The sequence below is a fragment of the Rhinolophus sinicus genome, chromosome 16 (assembly GCF_057876585.1).
Source record: "Rhinolophus sinicus isolate RSI-liver-muscle chromosome 16, RSI-T2T, whole genome shotgun sequence".
Taxonomy (NCBI): Eukaryota; Metazoa; Chordata; class Mammalia; order Chiroptera; family Rhinolophidae; genus Rhinolophus; species Rhinolophus sinicus.
The window spans coordinates 29,601,677-29,607,164 of NC_142516.1; positions in this window are offsets into that span (position 1 = coordinate 29,601,677).

Here is a 5,488-nt window from a genome sequence, read left to right on the forward strand (position 1 = left end):
GCTTTGTGTATTCATCTGTGAATATATAAATGAGATCACGGAAATGAGTGATCGTATAAACGAAATACTTGTAGAGAGAGCAAATGGCGTGAGCAAAGCCCAGAAACAGAGGGATGCAAGACATGTCTAGAAAATGCAAACTTGTCCCGTTTGGCTAAAGTATAAAGTTCGGCTGAAGCATAAAATTCAATGAGGATTCCCCCGAAGGCCTGCTGGCACCAGGTGATGGGAGCTTTGAATTAGCTACGGACAAAGGACTTTTGAGCAGAGGAATGGTGGATGGCATGGTCCAAGCTGTGCTTGAGGAAGATGATGCTATGTGGGAAACGGATCAGGAGTCAGTTTGGAGGCTGGGAGACTAGTGTAGAGGCGGTTCAGGCAAGAAATGGTAAAGGCTAAACTAAGGCAGTGGGTGGGGCCAGAGAAGGAATGGGGGCCCAAAACACGCAGCCGACATCCAACATTATAAAAAGTGTAAAAACAAGTGTATCTGGTGATAAATAGTTCACCTATTCAACAGAACTATAATTATTAGAGGAAGCACTTGCCAGTAAAATATAAGTGGTTTGTGGTTGGAAGCTGCAACCACATTTATTATAAAGGTAATTGAAAGGAAAACCCCAATTGGGGGTAATAAGGAAACAGGAAACCACAAGTCTATAACCCTATTATGTGGACTGGAGTTCATCCACATTCATCCTCCCCTGGCCGGACCCGAGATGGCCAACAACTCTGGCACCAGGCTTCAGCCAGCCAGCCCTCTCGGTTTCAAGCCACTTGGTCAGCTACGTAGGGTGTGGCAAGGATCTGGTCTCTGATTCTAGTTCTGCGCTAACTCAGGCAGAACAGCACTACTGGAAGAAGTAAGAGGAAGACTTGTTCTAATTTACAGATTTAAAGTTTAGTGACTGACTATTGATACCGGGGCTGGGCTGTGTGCCTGGTTGAACCCAGCTCTGTCACTTATCAGCTGATGACCTTGAACAAGTTACTTTATATCTCTGTGCCTTAGTTGTCTCATTTATAAACTGGGATTCGTGGAAATACTCATTGCGTAGTTATGAAAATTAGATTGATAAATTGAAAATGTTTTAAAAACCACCTGGCATATAGCAAGCACAACAGGAGTGTTTGCTATTCTTAATGTTACTATTATTGTTATTGCAATAAGTAAGGGTCCAATCTAGACAACAGTGGAATAGGCTGTTCTGAAGTAGAGTATTTCCTGTCACCACAGGTGTATAAGCAGAAGCAAGGTGGTCATAGGGTTCAGCTTTGGATCTTGAGCTTTTCAGTGCTGGTGAAGCATCCAGCGAGGCTCATTCAGTATTATTCATTCTGTTTAATTCCACAATCATTTACTGAGCAGCTACTCTGTGCCAGACACCGTGCTAGGCCCTGGAGATATTGGGATGAATCAGACAGTCCCAGCTCTCAAGGGCCTGATAATCTAGTAAGGAGAGCAGGTAGGTGTCACCTCTGGTGTGGTAAGTGCCACTGCACCAGCACATATGAGGTTCATAGGCAGCCAGAGCAGGGAGTCAGGGCACGTTTCCTGGAAGAGGCAGTAAGAGGCAAGGTCCCCTGGGCCATATTCAGGATCTGGGGAATGCAGAGTAGGGAAGGTCCATGAGTGACACAGGATTTTGGCTTCCAGTGTTTACATTTTTCCCAGGCACTGTCCTTAGTTGAATTTATTGCCTTTGGAAAGAAAAGTCTTGCAAGTCTTTTCAGATGTTTTCTAAATCACTTTGCACACACATTTTATTGATCAAACTTCCAATATGATGTTGTGTCTCAATCCCTTTATCTTTTGGTTCAGGGAGGTTGAAATTGCCTCAATCCCTTTATCTTTTGCTGGTCAATCACAGCAAAAAGAGGCTGCATTTCCTGGATTACTAAATTCATACAGCTTAAGTCAACGGGATCAGGCTAATTTCTGAGTTGCTGCATCCTGGTCCCAGAAGGTTCCCCCTCGGCATGCTTCTTCCCCCCAAATGTTCTCCGATTGTGAATTTACACCAGTGATGTTCAAAGTGACCACTTTAAGGATAAAGCCCCAGGGAATTGGGGGAAATAAAAATGAAAAAGCCACACACGTACTATTTACTAGATAATAAAGACAGATATGGTCACATCCTGTCATCTCGGCATGAATAACCCCAGTAATGCTCCTAGAAAGGAGGCCCTGTCAGGAAACACAGCCAAATTTCTCATTACCCTCCTGGTTTCCATTCTTACCTGCCTGCTCTTTTTCAGGTTCGGGTTAGGGCTTTCCATTCTTTCTGTGCTTTGTTAATTACCCCTCTTTCAGCTAGGATCACAGTTGGTCTGGGAGATGAGAGAGGCACAAAGCAGGAAGATAGATGTAGTCATGGGTTTTCCCTGAGCCTGTGAATGGGGCGAGGCGAGCACACATCCACTGGTCTATTCTTGTGTGTTTTCCTTTTGTGCCCCCACTGAGATGACTCATGCTGCTGTGCTCGGGACAAGCCCTATAGCCTCTGTCACTCTGTGGGGATGTACAGATCGGGGCATGTACTCTTCTTTCTTTCTTTCTCTAAAGGAGGAGTCTCATTGTAGCTTGGTTGAGGTGTCAGCTAACAATTCAGACCCAGTTACATGAAACTTGCTAACAAAGGTCAGGAAATCAAAGGAGAGGGAGTGACCCATAAAAGACCCAACACTGTTGTCAACAGTTACAAAACACCGGGGCCTGCACGGCATCTGAGCTGTGGTCCACATCCTTCAGAGTTCAAGCTTGGAATGCTTCCTTGGGGAGGAGGTTCTCGGGGCTAATTATTCTCAAAAGATTACCTTGGGGGAGAACTGCTACCTTGTTCTCTAGAAATGTTGCACAGCCTCAGAGACTCTTCGAGCTGGTAGAGTCTGGAGGGGTCATCTAAGTTTCTTGCTTTCAAAATTTGCTGCCTGTTAGCATTATCTGGGTGTGGGAGTGTGGGGGTAGGGAGCGTTCTGTACACAATCCTGATGCCCAGAACCCATCCCTGACCAATGACACCAGATCTCTGTGGGTGGGGCTTAAGCATCAGTGTTAAATTCTCCAGATGCTTCCAATGTGCTTCACAGTTTGAGAACCTGTGAGCGGGACCCTGACTATTCAGTGTGGCTAGTGGAGCTACAGTCCCACCAGGGAGCACATCCTCAGGTCCTGCTATAGACCTACTGAATCAGAATCTGCATTTTAACAAGATCACCAGGTGACTCCTGAGTGTGTTAAAGTTTGAGAAGCAAACTGTTCTTGAAGTATTGGGCAATCTGGCAACAATGGGCCCAATTCTGTCTTGGCAACTACCCACGGGAGTTGTGTAGTAGCTGCCCCCTTTAAGAGGTGCCCTCACACTCCAGTTTGCCCAACTCCCACACCTGGCCAGGTTCATTAACTTCCATTACCTGCCTGGGTCCAGTCAGAATTTGAGTTGTTTTTAAATAAATTTATTATAAAATAAAATTTACCATTGTAACATGTAGTACATTCACAGTGCTGTGCAACTATCACCACTACCTAGTTTTAGAACATTTTCATTACCCCAAAGGAAATCCCATACTTACTAAGCAGTGACTCCCCCGTCCCCTCTTCCCTCAGCTCCTGGCAACCACTAATCTGTTTTCTGTCACTATGAGTTTGCTTATTCTGAATGTCTCATACAAAAGAAATGCATAGTGTTTTCAAGGTTCATCCACATTATAGCATGTATCTGTATTTAACTTCCTTTCATGGCTGAATAATATTCCTTTGTATGGCTATACCACATTTTATTTATCCATTCACCATTTGATGGGTATTTGGGTAGTTTCAAGGTTTTGGCTGTTGTGAATAGTACTGCTATGAAAAATTGTAAGTATTTGTTTGAACACCTATTTTCAGTTCTTTTGGGTATATACCCAGGAGCGGAATTGCTGGGACTCAGATGGTAATTCTATGTTTAACTTTACTAAGAATAGCCAAATTGTTTTCTATAGCAGCATCATTTTGTATCCCCACCAGCAACGCGTGAGGGTTCTAATTTCGCCACATCTTTATTAACACTTACTATTTTCTACTTTTTTCTTAATTCTCGTCATCTTATTGGGTGTGAAGTGGTATCTCATTGTGCTTTTGATTTGCATTTCCCTCATGACTAATGAGGAGTATCTTTTAATATGCTCACTGGCCATTTGTGTATCTTCTTTAGAAAAATGTCTATTTAAGTCCTTTGCTCATTTAAAAACTGAGTTGCCTTTTTGTTATTGGGTTATAGGAGTTCTTTATATATTCTGAATACTAGACCCTTTTCAGATATATGATTTGCAAATATTTTCTCCTGTGAGTTGTCTTTTCACTTTCTTGGTAGTGTTCTTTGATGCACAAGTTTTCAATTTATCCAATTTATCTGTTTTTTTAAAAAAATTTGTTGCTTGTGCTTTTGGTGTTACATGGAATTTGAGATTTTATCATCTGAACAAGATCAGTGGATAGGGAGAAAGAGGGATCTGAGGGGAAAGGGAATAGGAACGGCTTGAAGTCTCTATATCTAGTTCAACCAGAAGATCTGAGCACTTATCTCCTTTATATAAGGTTCTCCAGCTTAAATATATGTTTAATCTATAGATTAGAACCACTAGGTTGTGCTTCTCGAGCCTTAACCACTGAATATTAGTGGGAAACCTCAGTGTGTCAGGTTGTTCTGAGAACTAGCTTAAATGGTATATGTAATGAGTAGAACTTAATGCTTTCTGGTTTCAATTCAATTTTACTTGTGATAAAAAAGAATACATTTTTGTAAAAACATGCAATGCTTCTTTTGCTCAGTTTGCCACACTTTTGGGGAGTCAGGATTTGGCCCCAATCCAAACCCATTGTTTCCCTGGTGGCAGCTCATCCACACTGAAGAAATATTCCATGGAAAAGATAGCTAAACTCCTGCACACTAGCCTTGGTAATGGGTGCTGCATTTGCCTAGACCACACAGCAAGGGAGAGTATGAACCCGGGTGTCCTCATTTGCAATCTAAGGCTCCGTCCCCTAGGCCATGCCTTCAAAGTAAATTCAGATCAATCATGTATTCATCTCTCTTGATTGACACTACTATTCCTACGAACTGCCATCATTTTGGGAAGCTTTCTATGTGCCAGGCATTGTGTTGAAAGTCTTTGTATCCAATGTTCCCAACAACCCAAGAAGTGGTTCCGTTATATTATGCTCATTTTATTACTGAAGAAACTAGACTCAGGTGAATAACTTGTTCAAGATCACGCATACAGTAAATGTCAGAGCTAGCACTTAATGTAGGTCTGACTCCAAAGCCCATATTCTGAACCACCAAGCGACACTATTATTTTAAAGATGACCAGGTCCTAAAAAACGATCTCTGTAGCCACCCTTCTCCCAGGCTACCAGCCAGCAGATATTCCCGGCCCCCACGAGCGCTCAGACTGCCCACGGTCCCTCCCGTCCGCCGGGTCGTCCTCAAAATGCGCAGGCGCG